The 21,733-nt window shown below is 40.5% G+C and overlaps 1 non-coding gene across 1 annotated transcript; it reads right to left on the bottom strand.

Annotated features, from left to right (window-relative positions):
- Positions 1–554: 554 nt before the first annotated feature.
- Positions 555–628, bottom strand: TRNAI-AAU (transfer RNA isoleucine (anticodon AAU)). Its single transcript has one exon. It is a non-coding gene; the product is annotated as a tRNA-Ile (tRNA).
- Between the last annotated feature and the right edge of the window lie 21,105 nt (positions 629–21,733).

The raw sequence follows: 21,733 nt of genomic DNA, 5'->3' as shown, positions 1-21,733 counted from the left end.
TTATCTAGTTTACAGAATGGAACTACCTGAAAAGCTGTTAAGCCTGAAAATTGCACGTCATCCTAACTCTTTCACACTCCCACTTTCAAATAGTCACTAATTAGTCTCATATCTACCCCTTCTGTCCATTCCCACTGCTCATATCTCATCCCAGATCTTTCTTATTTCTTGCCTGTGTATTAAAAGAATCAGTGAACTTCTCGCTGCCTCTAGCCCGATTCCTCTCCAATCCATCCAATCCATCATCTTGTCGGGATGATCTTTCTAAAGCCACATTTTTCATGTGACTTCCCTACTTAAAACCCTTTACCAGCATCCCACTGGCTTTGAGAAAAATAAAATACATCTTTTATCATGTTTCTAAACCATTCAGGAGGTAGGCCCTGATTCATGTCTATAATGCCATTTCTCATGACTTCCATTTGCATTTTCCTAAGCAAGTCATACTCTCCCTTATCTAAGAAATAGCTCATGTGCTATTTCTTCTTCCTGGGAATTACAGTGCTTCTCCTGTTGTGTTATTTATTGTGCTTTATTTTATTTTATTTGGCAGCTGGCTGGTACAGGGATTGAACCCTCGACCTTTGTGTTATTAGCACCACGCTCTAACCAACTGAGCTAACCAGCCAGTCCCTATTGTGCCTTATTTTAATTATGTGTTTACTTTTGTCCTTTCCTGTTATACTGTAGACACCTTAAGGGCGAGCATGAGTTGGCTTTGGCATCTCCAGCCTCTGTAGTCAGATTAGCACCTATATAATGGGTGAGTAAGTGAAATCCCTCTCCACAGCTGAGTTCCCTGCTCTGATGACTGTGACCACCTATTCTGATTTTTTGTTTGTTTGTTTCATTTTGTGTTTGTTTGTTTCATCATACATAATAGACTTTCTGTGGTTCCTATGTGATATTCTACTATAATCCCACTCCCTGACATGAGATTTCCTGTCTTTGAAGACCTAGGCATTGCCTGTAGATTGGGCCTCTTTGTAGATAGCACTCTATCCCTTATAATCTCCTGCCCCAGTTTATTTCAGTGTGGAGCTCCCCTAGCTGCAAGCTGAAAATGTTAGGCAGCTTCTGCCCAAAGAGCTATCCTCTGCTACCTACTGGCCTCTTCTTGCCACCTTAATAGTAATTGACCCTTGGGGTCTCAGTTTCCTGGAAATAAAACAGCTCCAAGACTATTATACCAAGGGTGTAGGATAGCTAGATTGTTAGTAACGTATAATTTAGAGTTATAACTTAGGTACCTATCTGGCAGAAATTGTTGGCACAGATTAAGGGGAAAATAAGGTAGCTTTATAATTAGAAAACGGGGAAAATAAACCCCCTATGTACATCTGCCAGAAGGAGGGAAGGAGCCAGGAATGAACAAGCAACATAGAAAACAACAAGCAGTAGAGAAGTATAGTAGCCAAGAAAACTCATCCCATGCTAGGATGTTCCTAGAAGTAACTTTGGGGTAGTTATTTGAGGGGCAATCTTAGAGGAGGCTTCTAAGTCACAGCATGAGCCTCACGCCCCTCTGAGAATTTCATGTGACGAGCTCCAGCTCTCTAGTGAGTGGAAGCAGAAGAGCGCAGGGGTGGAGACTGGGTGGGGTGAGAGTTGGGGGAGGTGGCAGGGTGGGTGAAGAGTGGATTTTACAATCAAACCACCTGTGTCTGAATATTGGCTCCACTGCTTACTGGGACAAATCTAAGTTCCTTGTGCCTCAGTCTTGTCATGAGATATCATGGTATATCAGAATACAGTGAGGATCACATGAAGTAGCTGCTGTAAAGTGCCCAGCACACAGAGTCCAGTAATGTCAGATGATGGTGAGGTGATTATTATTTTGCTTCTTGTGCCAACATTCTGAGCACTGAGTTGGCTGAAAAAAAAAACAAAAACAAACAAACTTGAATGGGGATTTGGATGCACCTACTTTAAACTGCAGGGTTGGATGGCTTATTCCATCCAGCTATGGTTATTTAATTCCTCCCACCCTATGTAAGGCAGTCCTGGCCTATTAGCTCCCAGATCTGTCCCAGCCCTTCCCTTGTTCAGTTGTCTGTTGCAGGAGGGCTAAGCACCACAGGCTGATGTCCCAGGCCCCCAGGTCTGCTGCCTTCTGATGCATTTAGCCAGAAGCCCTGGAAGGATGTGTCTCTGGTAGTCACTGAGTCTCTTTTTCTGGCTCCAGATGTCACTGGACAAGCCTATCATGGTTCCAACTTCCAATGACCTCTGGTCACTGTGCCTTCCCCTTTTCCTTGCCGCTCTACGGTGGTAGTGGCTTCCTATTCTGACTAATCTCTGGGTTGCCTTACTGTCTGATTTTTAGTTCTCCCATTACCTGCACCACCAATCCCTTGCACTAAAGTCCTTCTTTTTAGAAATGGAGTAGTTTCTGTTTTCTGATTCGGATTCTGAACAATACCCCCCCCCCATTCCTGCCCCAGCCATCCTATCGCTGTCTGTGGGCTGCATGAAGTTCGGGGACAGTGCCTGGACACTGTGCAGCTTTCAGAAGTAGACGCTCACTGACTCCACCTCCCTCCACCTCTGGAAATGCTCAGACTCAGGTTGTGGAGTCCCGCTGTTCGCACAAAGGCTGTCAGGCAGCAGCATTCCCGAGCCTGAGCTGTGCGGGATGATTCCCCAACAGCCACAAACATTGCTGCTCTCTACATGACAGCACAGAAATGTTTTGGCAGAAGCCATTCTGGGCATCAAAATGCTGAGGGCCATATGTTTCTGCTAACTTCCTGCCAAAATGTTGTTTGAGTTATGAAGAGGATAACTTTTTAATTCAGATAAAAAGGGAGCTCTAACCCAGGTATACATTTTAAGCTGGGAAATAAAAGCAAGCAAAATTATGTAAGGGGGGAAAGGCAAGATGGCCAACTAGAAGGATACATCACTTGTCTCTCCCACAAACACAGAAAATACATCAAAAACACAACTACACTTGGATGAAAATAAATAAAAATGAAAGGAGAGAGCTGGAACACATTAAAGGAGCAGCAGAAACACTGATGAGTGCAGAAACTCAGGATAGCCACATAGCGACAAAACTTAATTCCTGGCTGCCAACACCCCATCCCCCAACCCAGAGCAGCAAGGACCCAAGAGGAGTTTCAGCCTACAGCGCCAGTAGCCAGCCCATGGGGAACCTGTGCTGTCCTTGTGGGCATGCAGTCAGTGCTGGGAATTGCTGCAGGCTGTATTGGCTGGGGAGAGACACATGTGGAGCTGCCCCCTTCCCCTTGGTCCCAGGCTACTGCCGTGATCAGTTTGGGATTGAGACTGTTCCAAACACTGCAGGACATTTTACCTTAGCCAGAGCAGGGCAGTGGTTCCACACCCCTGAGACCACATCACTGGTGACCTGCACCCAAGCCCATGTGGCGCTCTGTGCACCAGGAGGGTGATCCAGTGCAGCAAGAGTGCCACCCTCAGGACAGAGGGGGTTGATGTGTACACCACCCCCCAAACCAGAAAGATGCCTATTTGGATCCTTCACCTGCAGCTGGCAATCCTACCTGCATTGGCAAAACACCCATGCAGTCCTCACAGCTGTTGGGAGGGGGTAGAGAACACATACGTGTCTCCCAAGTGGTGCCTTAGTGGGTGCACACCCAGAGTTGGGAACTCTTGGGAACACATGTGACTGAATTGATATGGAGAGATCACATGTGAGATCCCCTCACCCCCAGGGTCCTAGGCTACTACAGTGACCACAGTTTTGGGATTGGCCCCAACAACTGAGAGCATTTGGATTTGGCTCCAGCAGGGCAGTGTTTCCACACCCCTGGGGCCACTCTGGGTCACCTGCATCCAAACCCACATAGAGCCTTGCACCCCAGGAATGGGCAGTCCAGGGCAGTGAGGGTGCCACCCTCAGGACAGAGGGGGTCAGCATGCACACTTTTCAGAACCAGAAGGCCGCTTAATTGGGGCTCCTAGCCACTCCTGGTGACCCTATCTTCTTTGGTGAAGCACCCCTTGCAATTCTTACAGCCACAAAGAGATAGTGGAGGACTTGTATGCCTCTCTTGGGAACAAACACACACCTGCAGCATCAGTGAGCCTGCCTAGAGCTGCTCACCCCAGCAAGGGGACATCAGAAGACTCCGCCATCTCTCTTGTGGGTACAGCAGCCCACCTACAGCCCCAGCAACTTCATGTGGGGCAGCCCACCCCAACTGAGGAGATTTAGAGTGTCATAGTACCTCTCTTAGGGTCACAGGGACCTGTCCATGACTGCAATAACCTTGCCCAGAGTGGCCATTCCAACTGAACAGGTATGGAGGGCCCCAGTATCAACCTTGGAGGCAAAGGGCCTCCCCCCAAACTGCTAACACCTCACCCAGAGTGCCCTACTTCAGTAGTGGTGCTACAGAGCAACCCAGTGTCCCTCCTGAGAGTACAAGACCCCACATACAAATCCAGCTATCTCTTCAGTGTCATCTACATCAACAGCAAAGCTACAGAGCACCCCAGTACCTCCTCTGGGGGTAGAGGGCTCTTCCCAAAGCCCCAGTGATACCACTGAGTCACCCACTCTAGCTGAGGAGCTGCTGAGCACACCATTATCACCCTCATAGCCTAAGGTCCTAATTCCAATACCCAGAAAACCCACCCATAGTAGTACATCTATGTTAAGGAGCTCCAGAACAACCCAGTGCACCTATCAGGGTTCTGGAACACCAGCTGGGGTGCTAGTGAATTTGCCCAGGTCATCCACCTCAGCCAAGGAGTGACAGGGCACTACACTGCTTCACCCAAGAGCTCAATATCTTGCCCACAACCTCAATAACCCGATCTAGTGTCACTCACTTCAGCAAGGAACTACCGAATGTCCCAGTGCCTAGGCCATGGAGACATTCATAGACAACTCCAATACTGAATATGGTCAAAGCAACCATAGACAGATTACACTACTGTGTCTACCTGGAACCAAAACTAAAACACTCTACCCAATGGCCAATATGAAACACATTCACAGGAAGGAATCTCTCTCCTCCAAAGCTACTCCAGAGTATTAGAAGAAGCAACTGCTTCATCAGATGCCCAGATATTTATGTAGGGATACTAGAAATATAAAAAAATCAGAAGAAAAAAAAAGACACCTATAAATAGGAACACAACAAATCTCAGACCCCAAACAACAGGAAACATATGAAATGACTGAAAAGAAATTCCAAGCAATAATCCTAAGGAAATTCAATGAAATACAAGAAGGATCACATAGATGACATAACAAACTGAGAAAATAATCCAGAATCTGAAGGAGGAATTTTACAAAGAGATAGACACCTTAAAAAAGAGCATGGCAAAACTCTTGGAACTGAAGGATTCATTTAATGAAATAAAAAATGCAACCAAGAGCTTAACCAACAGGCTAGAGCAAGCAGAAGAAAGAATTTCTGATCTCAAAGGTAGGCTTTGTGAAATAATCCAGGTGGACCAAAAAAAAAAAAAAAGAACAAAAAGAACAAAACATATGAGAGCTGAAACAACCTTAACCATACAGACGAATTAGGGGTGTTATGGAAAGGAAGGAGAAAAGAAAAGGCAGCAAAAATCTATTCAACAAAATAATAGCAAAAACTTTCCAGGTATTAGGAGAGATATGGACTTCTAGATCCAAGAGGCTCAGATTCCCAAACAGATTCACCCAAAAAGGTGCGCTCTGAGGCACTTTATAGTCAAACTTGCAAAGCTCAAAGACTGAGAGAATTTTAAAAGCAGCAAGAGAAAAGTATCAAGTCACCTATAAGTCAGTGACCATTAGATTAATAGCAGAATTTTCAGCAGAAACCTTACAGGTCAGGCAAGAATGGGATGATATATTCAAAGTGCTAAAAGAAAAAAAAATCTGCCATCCAAGACTACTATACCCAGCAAAGCTATCCTTCAGAAATGAAGAAGAAATCATGTATTTTCCAGACAAACAAAAGCTGTGGGAGTTCACCACAACACAACCAGCCCTACAAGAAAGCCTCAAGGAAGTCTTACATCTGGAATAATAATAATAATAACAAGACAATTGCCACCATGAATATCCCAGAAAGAATAAAATCCACTGGCAGAAAAGATATGTATATGAGGAAAAAAAGATACCATATCTTACCACTATAGAAAACAAATACCAAAGACAAACAATTAAAGGGAAAGAAAGGAACAAAAGATATATAAAACAGCCATACAAAAATCAGTTAAGTAAGACAGTATTTTTCAATAACAATCCTAAATGTAAATGGATTGAATTGCCCACTTAAAAGACATAGACTGGCCAAATGGATTAAAGAACTAGACCCAACTATATGCTTCCTACAATAAACTCACTTCACCTATAAAGACTCACATAGTCTAATGATGAAGGGATGTGTAGTGGATTGAATTATGTCCCACCAAAACTCACTGAAGCTTGAATTGTGCCCCCCAAGTTTTATATATTAGAAACTTATCCCCCATTGTGACTGTTAAGAGGGTGGAAAATCCTATTATGGTAATTGAAAGGTGGAGCCTTGAAGAGGTGATTGGATTGTAGGACCTTGCAGTAGTGAGTGGATTAATAATGGTGCTCAGGGGCATGGTTCTAAGGGCTTTAAAAAGAGAGTGAATGAGGAGGTTGCTTTCTTGCTTTCTCTCTGCTCTCTCTGCTCCACCATTTCACAATATGATACCATGCATCACTGCAGTTACCACCAAGACCTTCAACAGATATGTTCCCTGGACTTTGGACATACCTGCCTCTGAAACTGTAAGCAATAAATGTCATATTCTTTATAAATCACCCAGTTTCAGGTATTTTATTATAACCAATAGGAATGGACTAATATAGGATGGAAAAAGACATACTACATAAATGGAAACCAAAAATGAGCAAGAGCAGTTACTCTCATATTGAACAAAATAGACTTTTAACCAAAAACAATAGAAAGAGACAAATAAGACCATTATAAAATGATAAAGGGATCTATCCAGCAAGAAGATATAAAAATTGTAAACATATATGCTCCTAACACTGGAGCACCCAGATATATAAACCAAATATTATTAGACCTTAAGAGAGAGAGAGAGAGACTGTTAATAAAAAAAATAATTGGAGACCTCAATATTCCTCTCTCAAAACTGGATAGGATAGATCATCTAGGCAACAAATCAGCACAGAAACACAGGATTTAAACCACACTTTAGATCAATTGGACTTGACAGTCATCTACAGAACATTTCATCAAACAACCACAGAATATACATTCTTCTCATCAGCACATGAATCATTCTTTTTTTTTTTAATTTTTATTTTGTTGATATATATTGTGGCTGATTATTGCTCCCCATCACCAAATCCTCCCTCCCTCCTCCCTCCCCTCCTCCCCCCAACAATGTCCTTTCTGTTTGCTTGTCATATCAACTTCAAGTAATTGTGGTTGTTATATCTTCTTCCCCCACACACCCACTGGTGTGTGTGTCTGTGTGTGTGTGTGTGTGTGTGTGAATTTATATATTAATTTTTAGCTCCCACCAATAAGTGAGAACATGTGGTATTTCTCTTTCTGTGCCTGACTTGTTTCACTTAATATAATTCTCTCAAGGTCCATCCATGTTGTTGCAAATGGCAGTATTTCATTCGTTTTTATAGCTGCGTAGTATTCCATTGTGTAGATGTACCACATTTTCCGTATCCACTCATCTGATGATGGGCATTTGGGCTGGTTCCAACTCTTGGCTATTGTAAAGAGTGCTGTGATGAACATTGGGGAACAGGTATACCTTCGACTTGATGATTTCCATTCCTCTGAGTATATTCCCAACAGTGGGATAGCTGGGTCATATGGTAGATCTATCTGTAATTGTTTGAGGAACCTCCATACTATTTTCCATAGAGGCTGCACCATTTTGCAGTCCCACCAACAATGTATGAGAGTTACTTTTTCTCCACAACCTCGCCAGCATTTATCGTTCAGGGTCTTTTGGATTTTAGCCATCCTAACGGGTTAGATGGTATCTCAGTGTGCATGGATCATTCTTTAGGCTAGATCACAATTAGGTCACAAGTTAAGTATCAACAAATTTTCAAAAATTGAAATCATTTCCAGTATTTTTTTTTAGACCATGATGACTACAAAGAATCACTAGAGACTATTATGGACCACTATATGACAACAAATTTGAATATCTGGAGGAAATAGATAAATTTCTGGACACATACAAACCATGAAGACTGAACTGAGAAGAAATAGAAAACTTAAACAGACCAATAACTAGCAATGAGATTGAATCAGTAGTCTCCCAGTAAAGAAAAACCTGGGATGGGAACGCTTCAATGCTGAATTCTACCAGATCTTTAAAGAAGAATTAATACCAACCCTTTTGAAATTATCAAAAAAATCAAAACAGAATCTATTCTCTCTAACTCATTCTATGAGGTCAGCACCATGATACCAAAAATCAGACAAAGACACAACAAAAAAAGAAAATCAGATAAAGATACAACAAACAAAGAAAACTATAGGCCAATATCCTTAGTGATCTTAGATGCAAAACTTCTCAATAAAATATTAGCAAACAGAATTCAACAGCACATCAAAAAGATCCTACACCATGATCAAGTGGGACTCATCCCAGGGATGCAAGGACGGCTCAACATATGCAAATCAATAATGTGATACACCACATCAACAAAATCAAGAACAAATCCATATGATCATCTCAATAGACACAGAAAAAGGATTTGACAAAATTCAGCATCACTGTATGATAAAGACTCAACAAAATATGTATAGAAAGAAAGTATTGCAACACAATAAAAGCCATATACAACAAACCCACTGCAACATCATCTTGAATGGGGAAGAGCTAAAAGCTTTTCCTTTAAGAAGAGGTACAAGACAAGGATGTTCACTCTCACCACTCCTATTTAACATCATTTTGGAAGTACTAACCAGAGCAATCAGGAAAGAGAAAAAAAGGGCATTTAATTTGGAAAAGACAAATTTAATTGTACCTTTATGCAGATGACATGATTCCTTCTATATACAGAAAAACCTAAAGACTTCACAAAAAAACTCTTAGAGCTGATAAATGAAGTCAGTAAAGTTGCAGGATAGAAAATCAATATACAAAAATCAGTAGTGTTTTTATACACCAACAATAAAACAGCAGAAAAAGAAATCAAGAAAGCAAGCCCATTTACAACAGCTACAAAAACAAATTCTAAGAATAAATTTAACCAAGGAGATGAAAGATCTCTGCAATGGGGGCTGGCTGGTTAGCTCAGTTGGTTAGAGTGTAGTCTTACAACACCAAGGTCACAGGTTCAGATCCCTGTACCGCAAGCCACCAAAAAAAAGGAAGATCTCTGCAATGAAAACTACAAAACACTGATAAAAGAAATAAGACGCAAAATGATAGAAAGACATTCCATGTTCTTGGATTAGAAGAATTAGCATTGTGAAAATGTGCATACTATCCTAATTGATCTACAGATTTAATGCAATCCCCATCAAAATACCAATGGCATTTCTCACAGAAAGAGAAAAAACAACCCTAACATTCACATGGAGCAGTAAATGACCCTGAATAGACAAAGCAATGCTGAGGGGAAAAAAAAAAACTCATAAAAACAAAAAACCAAAAACAAAGCCAGAGGCATTACACTACCAACTTCAAATTATACTACAAAGCAATAGTAACCGAAGCAGCATGGTACTGGCATAAAAACAGATACAAAGGCAAATGGAACAGAATAGAGAACCCAGAAATCAATCCACATACTTACAGTCAATCTCTATGAAAAGGGTGCCAAGAATATACATTGGGAAATATATAGCTTCTTCAATAAATGATGCTGGGAAAATTGGATAAATTGGATATTTATCTAGAATGAAACCAGACCCTTACCTTTCACCATATACCAAAATCAACTCAAAATGGATTAAAGACTTAAATACAAGACCTGAAACTATAAAATTCCTAGAAGAAAACACAGAGGAAACACTTCAGGATGTAGAGCTGGGCAAAAACTTTATGAATAAGACCTCGAAAGCACATGCAACAACAAAAAAATAAACAAATGAGGTTATATCAGAGTAAAAAACTTCTATACAGCAAAGGAAACAATCAACAGAGTGAAAAGACAGCCTACAGAATGGGAGAAAATATCATCAAACTATGCATCCAACAAGGGATTAATATCCAGAATATATAAGGAACTCAAACATCCTAACAGAAAAAAATAATAATAATCTGATTTTAAAATGGGCAAATGAGCTGAATAAGTAGTTCTCAAAGGAAGACATACATGTGGCCAACAGGTACGTTAAAAAATGCTCAACTAATCATCAGGAAAATGGAAATGAAAGCTACATTAATATCTCATCTAACCCCAATTAGACTGGCTATTATCAAAAAGACAAGAGAATAACAAATGCTGGCACGGATGATGAGAAAGGGGAACCTCCTACACTGTTGGTGGGACTGCAAATTAGTGCAGCCATTATGGAAAACAGTATGGAAGCTTCTCAAACAACTACAGATAGAACTGCCATATGATCCTGTAATCCCAATACTGGGCATATACCTAAAGGATGGAAATCATCATGTCGAAGGGATACCTGTACCCCCATGTTTATCTGTTTATAATAGCCAAGATATGGAACCAAGCTAAATATCCATTGGCAGAAGACTGGATAAAGAAAATGTGGTATATATATATATACCACATTATATATGGTAATACAATATAGAAGTAACACAATAAAGTGTATGTATATATATACACAATGGAATACTACTCAGCCATAAAGAAGAGTGAGATTCTGCCATTCACAGCAGCATGGATGAGCTTGGAGAAAATTATGTTAAGTGAAATAAGCTAGGCACAGAAAAAGAAATATCACACATCTTCACTCATAAGTGGGAGCTAAAAAATAAATAAGAAAGAAAGAAACAAAGAAAAAGAAAAAGGAAGACAACAATCACAGCACTGTGATGAGCATTCAGAAGGAAAGAACAGAACTGCAGTTACCACATGCTGGAAAGATGGAGGGAAGGAGATAGTGAGAATTGGGTTAATGGACCCAAAACAGCTAGTTAGGAAAAAAGGATTTATTGATTTACAGTCGAGCTAGGTAGCTATAATTAACATTAACTTACTGCATGTTATCAAATGGCTAGAAGAGAGGAGATCCAATGTTCTCCACACAGTGAAATGATTACATTTTGCCGTGATGAATATGCTGATTATCCTGATTTGATCATCACACATTGTGCACAGGTATTGATCTTCGACTCTGTACACTGCAAATATGTACAATGAATTACATTCCAAATAAATAAACAAATAAATAAATAAATATAAATAAATTTTGTGAGGATGCCCGTAAAGTGACTTTGGTTAAATATAAAAGTGCAGGTTTATTATGTTCCTTCTTTATTATTTTAAACTATCAGGAAAAATGAGCAGAGACTGAAGACAAGCAGGAGAGTGAGGGTGAGGATGTCCAGGTGGGGACCATTCCAGGCAGACAAACTTCCCGGGTACAGTCCCTGATGCCTGTTCTAGAGACAGTAGCTCGGTTGAGGCACTTTGGGATCAATAGAAGGAGACGCTCTCAGATAACAAAAAGGGTGCAGAGTTGGTATTTCATTCTGAGAGAGGTAGGAAGACTTTGAGGAATTTGAGTAGAGAAATATGAAAATCCGGCTACTGTGATATCAGGGTAAAGACGCAAGAATGGAAGTCAGAAACCTACCTTTTAGGGGACGTGGGAATTTCCAGTTGGAGGAGACAGAGGAACAGGTAAATAAGAAGACCATCTCAGAAAGTGACAAACTTAGAGAACACTGATGTGACAGAGGCTGGGGACTGAGGGGCTACTTTTTCTACTTTAGATAAGGTCATTAGGGTCAGTGTTTCCTAAGAGGTGATATTTGAGCTTAGATCTGAAGATGAGAAAACCCAGTTATATGAATATGTAGAGGCCGAGGATTCTTGGCCAAAGAAATAGCAAGGGTGGGCATTTCTCAAACGGATCCCACAGACAGCTCTTAATGGAATTTTACTTACCACTGAACCATCAAGGGCCTTTTAATTGGTTCAAATTTGGGAGGTGTGTGGTATGGCTGACGTGCACACAGCCAGGCTAATTTTGATTTAATTCCCAATTTTTTCCTGATTAGCAGTATCACTTAACATTGGTTGCCAAACCTCTCTGAGCTTCACTTTCCTCCTTTGAAAATGGGGATGATAAACCTACTAAATTAGTGCTGTTGTGAAGATGAAATGAGGTAACATTCATAAAGCAGCTAGTATGGGTAGTGAATGCTTATAATTGTATGTTACCTCAACATCCATTTCAAATGCAGGTTTAGCTTTCTCATGCCAGAGGCAGGGCTCAGCAATCCTTGACTCAGTTTCTAGTTCTACACCACACCCAAATGGTTCAAGCTAGTGTCCAGAGAAAATAATTTAGAGACCTTTCTCATCCCTAGCAGACTGGGCTCCTTGCTTTCCCACTGCTTCCTTTAAAGGGCCTTCCAGGCATTTGCCCTCAAACTTAAAGCCATCCCATCCCATTTCCAAGTATATATTGCTAGTTGTCATATTGTCTTCTATCTCTGTGCCTGTGCTCTCTCACTCTGTGTGCATGATCTCCAGGCAAGCCTTATACCCTCCAGGGTCCGTAAGTACTAAAAATAAATACTCCTGCACTTTCACATTGTGGTTGGGTCATTAAAGCCTTGCCACAATATGACCTCTGAGGGCGAAGCCATTCTAAGGGACCATGCAGGTGTATGCCCTGCTGGTGCTCTTTTGTCAGGGCCCCTGGTGGCTGCTGGGGACAGTAGTTACCAGCTAAGTTGAAGAGATTCAAGAGCTTTATTCAAGGCAGCATGTATCCAGATGTATATTTTGTGTTCATTATATGTTACTCCCTTCTTAAAATAAAGAAAAATATGTCATCATAAAAAATGATATAAAATATAATAAAAATGATAACTGGAAAAGAATGATTGAGATTAGGGGATGAAAGATATGTATAAAAGGCTAGAGGTTCCTGCTGTCTGCCTCATCCTGGACTTAATCTCAACAGCTCACCCCTGAACAGTAATCCGACTGACTCCTAAAATGAAATTGAAGACAACAAGCATTTCTGTGCAATCATATCTTCCCACTTATACTTAACCAATCCTTGCCCATCTTGTGGTCTCCCTGGTGGTTGGATTCTGGACTCCACCTCAGAGAAGTTGCTTGCTTCTGCCCCCTTTGACTTCTGTGCCTCACCTATCCCCCTTGCCCCCCGCCTCTCTTTCTGTTTTTGGGGGCTTTTCATCTGTACTTGCTGCCTTATTGTGGCCACCTCTTCAACTTCAGTGAAAAGTTCCCCACTCTCCTCAAGAACATACCGGCTGGACAGGCCAGGGCCCGTCACGACTCTCCTGCCAAGGAAGGAGAGTTTGGCACTTTTATAGAATAAGAGAAGAAGAGCAACAAAACCTAGCACAGAGAGGTAACACAATAAAGGGCTGGGAAATACACAAATTTTCCAATATATTTTTATTCCTTGCCAGAAATCATAATTGCAAATTTTATTCCTTTTTATTCCTTGCCAGAAATCATAATTTGCAAATTTTAAGGTATATTCAAGAGTTGGCAACAATAAAAAAGAGATGCTAGTAAGGAATTATGGATACATGGCCCCATTAACTCAGAAATTGCAAGGAGAATTATTTTAAAAATAGGTTCCATGTTGTTGGTCCCACCCATATCACCAGGCCCACTCCAGAGGTCACCTGCAGACAGTTCCCAGATGTGCTGATGGTGTCTGCCTCTCTCTACCTGTGGGGGTCCTCTGGCATGCTCATTTGTGCACAAGGCAGGCTGGAAGTACCAGACAGTAACAACCAAGGAAAGAACCTCAACCATTAAAAGACAGAAGTTGGTGGTTTAAGATCCAGGTACTTCAAGCCCTGATGGGAAAATTACAAAGTGTCTTCTACAAAGTGTTCTAGAAGGTCCCAGGCAACTCCCAGTTTCCACAGTGGTAACCCAGTCATCCATACACCTTTTATTGCCTTTACTTACTTTCTTGTTTCAGTTCCCCACTCCATCAACATGCTTCCTGGAATCACCTCCCAAATAAACTATTTGCACGAAATCCTTGTTCCAAGTACTTCTTTAGGGGAAACCCAATCCAGAGACAGTATCATTCCCCCTAGCCCATGGGTCAACTCTTCCTACCACCATCCTTCAACAGTTGCCCAATCTACATGTGGATTAGAGCTTTTGAAAACACCACCAATACGGAATGCCAGGAGCATGACAAAAAACCTAAAACCTTAATGTTAAGGATGCAAACAACAGATTTCTGAAAGGGAACTTGCATGGCTGCCAATGGTCGAAACTGCTTCTTGTGATTATTTTATAAAGAATACTAAGCCCTGAATAAAAACATGATATCCCTATGCATGAAACCTAAAGCAAATTAGAAATACCATATTGAGTTTTGATAAACCTTTTTAGGAGAGGTCATCCTGTACCAAATATTACGCTAGGACTTTATGTGTCATGATATTAAATTCTCACAATCATTCTATTATGATTAAATAAAATTAAGCTAATTTTATAATTGAGAAAACAAAGAATTAATGGTAAAGTAACTTCCCCAAAACTTTAGATTTCTTTAGTAGTTGTTTTCAGATTTGATATTTTGGGGATGTATGTGACAGAGACTGAGTGTTCTGTCCCCAAATCCATATGCTCCATGATATTTCCTAACTTCTCCTGCAGTTTGGTTGGAGCTACTTAATGGGGTTCTGGCCAATGACTAATGAGTTGAAATAATGTAAGCCATTTATAGACCATCCCTGAAGTTTTACAGTGTGGTTATCCAGCCCTTTCATCCCACAACTTCTGCAACCTTGGAGTCCAGGTATTCAAGATGATACAGCTATACAATGGAGGGCCACCTGTCATGTATCATACCTTGTGTGAGATGGAAGTTATTTTTGACATCACCAAAAGTTGGGAGGTTGACTATTCTGGAAGCTAGGGTTTTTTTAATCTTTGTTTTTGTTTTTTTATTATATCCCTGGAACTCACTATGTATGTAGCATTGGATTAGTGGGTGGCTAGTAGGTGGTGAAGAAACTAATATTAGCAGCTGGAAAAAAATCTTGATTTGTGTTACACAGAGGCAAAACATTTAGAAAATTTGCCACCTGCAATAATTTGCAAGATAGACCATATGATTACTGAACTGACATCTCTAGGGAAAAAGGTTGCAAAACAGTAAGTAAGTATTGTTTGTTGGCTCCTATTGGCTATGTTTGGCAAAATATTATATAAAAGAGATGAGTTTAGGAGAGAACTGACCAGTATACAAACAGAAATCAAGTCCAGAAATTTGAGGCATTGTAGGATTGGAAAAGCTTACTTCTTCTAGATTCCAAAAAGAGGTGAATTTTTAAAATGTTTTGAGCAGCAAAATGCCAGTAAAACGTGAACAAAGTGACTCTGAGCACAGATCAGATTGAAGGTGTGACCTTCCTCTCCAAACTTGAAATATCAACTATGAAGTTAAAGAAACAGGTATAAATGTAAGAAAATAGATAGAGTAGATTTGAGAAATATATCAAGAAGATAAATTTAGATGTGTTTATGGCCATATAGAACTGATCAGAATCAAATAGATCAAGTCTACCAAATTTTTTAGGAAATAGTATTCCTCCTCCAAACCTATAAGCCTGGAGTATAAAAGGTCTTTGATGGTTTGAGATATGTAACAACCTTTGGTCTCCAACCTTGAGTGACCAAAAATAGACGTTGAACTCTACACAGCAGGAAGAGGAGATGATTCTTCACACCATTTCAGACACGACTGTAGAAGATGATAAACAGGAAAGGACCCTCCACAGGACAGACCCAGGGCTAATCAAGACACTTCCCTTGCCCAAGGTAGGGGTCCTCAAAATGTGTCCAGCAGGACTTCAGAACTTCAGATCTGCAATTGCTTTGTGTCTCCCTTCTTCCCTTTTCTGCATTTATTGTGGTGGTTCTGTATCTATTCCACCACTGTACATTGGATGGACCAGATAATTTGTCTTTTTAAAGTTTGTAGGTCTCTGAACCACAAGAAGCCACATCCAGACCTGATAAAGACTAATGCATATCACTCAGACATCATGGACGTTAAGCTGAATGCCGTGGATTTGGGACTGGTTCTCTTGGAGGGTGGGGGTAGAGGGGTGTATTAGTCCATTTGTGCTGCTTATAACAGAATACACAGAACTGGGTGATTTATAAAGAAAAATGACATTTTTTGCTTATAGTTTCTGAGGCTAAGTCCAAAGTCCATCTGGTGGTGGCGACAGGGACCCAGTGGTCTCACATTGCGAGATGGTGGAAGCAGAGAGAGCAGAGAGAGAGAGAAAGACAGACTCTCCTCTTCTTTTAAAGCTCTCAAAACCATGCCCTTGACCACCATTTTTAATCCATTCACTACTGCAGGGTCCTACAATCCAATCACCTCTTCAAAGGCTCCACCTTTCAATTACCATAATAGGATTTCCCACCCTCTAAACAGTCACAGTGGGGGCTGTTTCTAATCTGTAAAACTTGGGGGACATAATTCAAGCTTCAGGGAGTTTTGGGGGGACATAATTCAGCCCACTACAGGGGGCTAGCTTCTATGTGTGGGAGGAAGGAAAAAGGGGTATTTGGAAATATTAAACTAAATCTGACTTGAGGCTGCCTTTGTGCTGTGAGTCCCTGCATAACACACTGCAACCTAACTAGTACGTAAACTAACTGAAAGCCGAATTTAGGAGTATACTTTTGTAACAAACAGCTGGGTCTCAATCACAGCAGTTCAACTTCAGCTGATAATCACAGGCAGCCAGCTGATCAGACCCTCTTCAAATAGTGCAATGCTGAGCTGTAACTAACCAAGCTGTTTCTGTACATAACTTAGTTTTCTGTCCACAAATGCAGCCTGCCCAGTTGGTGGAGCAGAGCTTTCAAACCTCTTCTGGTTCCGAGGGCTGCCCAAGTTGAGAATCGTTCCTTGCTCAGTTACACTCAGCTAAATTTAATTTGTTAAAGTTTTTCTTTTAAGTTACCATAAAGCAGACTGAGGCAGAGCTGTAGGTGCTCTACGCATATGCTACTGTAGCCTCTCTAGTAGTTAGATTGGGGTTATGCGACCACTGGATTTAGGTAGAATCACTCCACATAATTTTACAGCTCCCTCCTCCTCTGTCGTAGTGAAGTTCAAGGCTTCCTGCTCCTGCTGGTGGCTTCACACACATTGGACTTTGTGTGAGCCAGAAATATTTATTCAATTAAGCCACTGAGATTTGGAGGTTTATTTGTGGCCATATCCTAACTTCGCCTATCTGGACTAATATCCTCTCCTATTTTATCAATGAATATTAGTAATGTGGGGAATTTTTACATACTTTTTAAGGCAAGGGAAATGGATGATTTCAGAGCATTGCTGCTCCTAGTAGAGGCTGAAACTACATGGACTAGTGACTCTAAGCAAATTTGCAATGAAGGCAGGCAGAGTTCTTTTTTAACTTTACAGTGGAAATTACGTGTAAGAGGAAAATAATATTTTAGAATTTTGTGAAATGAAATTTTATATAAACCAAAAATTAAATCCAAAGCACTAAGTATTTCCAAATAATTTTTTGGTGAAAAGCTATTTTGTAAAAGATTGCACTCTGCCATTGCTGAAAGTATTGGTTCAGCCACTCTATTAGATTTCTCTTGCCTCCTCAGCATAAGGTTTGTTTTCATACTTCCAGCCTTCTCTCTTCTTTTTTTTTTTTTTAAAGATAGCCGGTAAGGGGATCTCAACCCTTGGCTTGGTGTTGTCAGCACCACACTCAGCCAGTGAGCTAACCGGCCATCCCTATATAGGACCCGAACCCGTGGCCTTGGTGTTATCAGCACCGTGCTCTCCTGAGTGAGCCACGGGCTGGCCCCCAGCCTTCTCTCTTCTGATGCACAAATCCATGAGTTTGCCCAAGAAAAATTTTTAGCAATTTTCTTTCATTTTCCAGGTTACGAAAGAGGAATTACAGCACTGTGTTCAGCAAAAGTAAACAATGTATGATTCTTTGAACTATAAAATCTTTGAAAATGAACTGATAGTCCTACCTTGAATTCTGGATACTTATCAAATGATGTAAAGTAACTATATTGTGGCAGAAGGCATAACAGTCCTGTTTCAGATATTATATTAGTTTCTTTCTGGGTTTTTGTTTGTTTGCTTGTTTGTTTGTTTGTTTTTTAATTTGGCAGCTGACAAATATGGGGATCTGAACCTGTGACGTTGGTGTAACAAGGATGAGCTATATTAGTTTCTTTATCAACCTTTTTGTCATTTCTTGATGGAAGGAAGGCTAGAAGGAAGACTAGTCATCAGAAGGTTGCTACACTTCTTGCCCTACAAAGAAGTCTGGAAAATGGTTGTGTATTCATTGCTGCAATCCATACCAGGCATATATTGGTCAACCTAATAAGCTTGAATGACAACCACAGCTTGGTCTATGTTAACCAGTTTGCTGACAGAAATCCTCAGATGTTCAGATTGGACTCCATGCCTCATTACTCTATACTGTGATCTTAGGGACAAAGAAGAGCTCTGTTAGCCACCATTGGAATAATCGATGGTTTTCTGTTATGAAACTGAAGTGCAGATCAGAAATTATGTGCTCCAGACACTGGCCTGACATCTGCTTTATAATCACCAGGAAGAGCAAAAAAGGTGAGAAGAGGTTCCTGTGTCTCCCAAATTCAACACTGTGTTGTATTGCTTCCCACTTTCTCTATCAGTACCATCACCTCCGTGTGGACACTTCCTCTTCCAGGAATCTGCTTCACCTCACATTATTACTAAAAAATGAATTCCTAATGCTGACACTATTGGCCACCCACCAAACCTCCCTCTTCCTTTCTGAATTCATTGATCAGAATCCATCCATCCACCAAATGAAGGTTTCTCTTTTGTTATCAAGCTTGCTACCTTTATTGCCAATGCTGCCAGGCCTGGATTTTTACTCTCCACCTATGTGAAGCCCTCTTTTCTGACAGTAAAGCTGCTATTCTTCATGGCACTACCCTGGAAAAAACATCGTCAGGTACTTTGGCCTTGCTGGTCCCTCTGCTTGGGGTGATTTCCCTCCACGGAGCCCATCACTGGCTTCCTCATTCTTTCAAGCTTTGATTGTCACTTTCTCAGTGAAGTCTTCCCTGATCGCACTATTTAAAATTTCAGTTCTTAGCTCCACCCATAGAATCTCATATATTCCTTGCCTAATTCGTTTGACATACTATATATTTTATTCATTTATTTCTTTATTGTCCGTTTCCCCTACTAAAAGGCAAGTTCCACAGAGGCAAGGGTTTTGTCTGGTTATTCACTGTGATATCTCCAGAGTTTCACTTGTTATTGATTTCTAGTTTTAATTTATTGTGGTCTAAAAAGAGATTTGAAATAATTTCAAATTTTAAAATTTTATTGAGACTTTATTTGTGACCTAACATGGCCTATCCTGGAGAATATCCCACTGTTGCTGAGAAGAATGTATATTCTGTAGTTGTTGGATGAAATGTCCCATAGATATCTGCCAAGTCCAATTGGTCTAAAGTGTGGTTTAAATCCTGTGTTTCTCTGTTGATTTGTTGCCTAGATGATCTGCCCAATGCTGTGAAAGGGGTGTTCATTTCCCCAACTATTATCATATTGGGGTATATCTTTCTTTAGGTCTAATAGTGTTTGCTTTATACATCTGGGTGCTCTGGTGTTGGGTGCATATATATTTTTGATTGTTATGTCTTCTTGCTGGATAGATTCTTTTATTATCATGCAATTGCCTTCTTTGTTTCTTTTTATAGTTGTTGGTTTAAAGTCTATTTTATCCAATACAAGAATAGCAACTCTTGCTCATTTTTGGTTTCCATTTGGGTGGTATATCTTTTTCCATCACTTCACTATTAGTCTGTGTATGTCTTTGCAGGTGGGTTCAGTCTCTTGTAGACAGCATATCATTTGGTCTAGCTTTGTAATGCTATCAATTAGTCTGTGTCTTTTGAGTGGGGAATTTAATACATTTACATTTAGAGTTGTTATTGAAAGGTATTGTCTTACTCCTGGCATTTTATCAATTTTTGTTTGGATGTTTTAAACATCTTTTGTTATTTTCTTCCCCTTTTATCATTTTTCGGATTCCAGATGCAGGACTCCCTTGAGAATTTCTTGTATGACTAATCATGTGCTGGTGAACTCCTGCAGTTTTTGTTTGTCTGGGAAGTGTATTATTTTTCCCTCATTTCTGAAGGATAGCTTTGCTGAATTCAGTATTCTTAGCTTGCACGATTTTTTCTTTTAATATTTTGAATACATCATCTCATTCTTTTCAGGCCTGTAGAGTTTCTATTTAGAAGTCTGCTGTTAGTCTGGTAGGGGTTCCCTTATGGGTGACTTGATGCTTTTCTTTTGCTATTTTTAAGATTCTCTCTTTGTCTCGAGCTTTGCCAGTTTGACTACCTGTGTCCTAGAGAGGACCTTTTTAGATTGAATCTGTTAGTATATCTTTGAGCCTCCTGGATCTGGAGACCCATGTCTATTCCTATACCTGGAAAGTTTTCTGCTAATATTTCATTGAATAAATTTTCAATGCCTTTTCCTTTCTGCTCCCTTCCTAGAACAAGCATGATTTAGATGTTTGTGCACTTAAGGTTGTCTGCTATCTCTCTTATAGTTTCTCATTTTTTAAAAGTATTTATTCTTTTTTGTCCACTGAGTTATTTTGAAAAGACTGTCTTCAAGATCAGAAATTCTTTCTTTTGCTTGCTCTAGCCTGCTGCTTAAGCTCTCAGTTGTGCTTTTTATTTCATTGAATGAGTCCTTCCATTCCATGAGTTCTTTCACATTCTTTTTTAAAGTGTTAACCTCTTTGTAAATTTCCTTCTTCATATCCTGGATGCTTTTTCTCATTTCATCGTATTGTCTAACTGAGTCTTCTCATATCTCATTGTGTTTCCTTAAGACTGTTGCTCAGAATTTCTTTTCAGTCATTTCAAGGGTTTTCTGCTCTATGGAGTCTGGTACTTGAGAATTACTGTACTCCTTTGGTGGTATCATATTTCCTTGATTTTTCATATTTTTAGTATTTCTATGTTGATGTCTGGTCATCGGTAGAGCAGTTGCTTCTTCTATTACTCTGGAGTGGGCTTTGAGGAGACAGACTTCCTCCCATAGATGTATTTTATGTCAACTGTTGAGTAGGGTGTTTTAGTATTGGTTCTAGCTAGATGCAGTAGTGTAGTCTCTGTGTGGGTTCTTTGACTGTATCCAGTGTTGGAGTTACATGTGAGTGCCCCCATGGCCTAGGCACTGGGGCACTTAGTGAATCCTTTCTGAGGTTAGTGACACTATGTTTGTTCATTGAGGATTTGGGCAAGCTCCTGAGTTTTGGGGAGAATTGCTGGGTACCTTGTCATTCTTTGGCTGGGGTGGGTGTCTCCAAGTGGGCTTGTCAGCACCCCAGCTAGTGTACTGTGACCCTGATGGGTGCACTGGGGTATACTGGAGCTCCTTAGTTTGAATGTGTGACCCTGGGTGGGATTTGCCATTACTCTTTCCTACAGGCAGAGGCTCATCCTGGGCCATTAGTTCCCCCAGTTGGAGGATGGGTTGATGGTGATTGGGAATTTTCTTTCTTA

This window comes from Cynocephalus volans, chromosome 1, assembly GCF_027409185.1.
Source record: "Cynocephalus volans isolate mCynVol1 chromosome 1, mCynVol1.pri, whole genome shotgun sequence".
Classification (NCBI taxonomy): Eukaryota; Metazoa; Chordata; class Mammalia; order Dermoptera; family Cynocephalidae; genus Cynocephalus; species Cynocephalus volans.
This window is presented reverse-complemented; position numbering and strand designations above follow the sequence as displayed.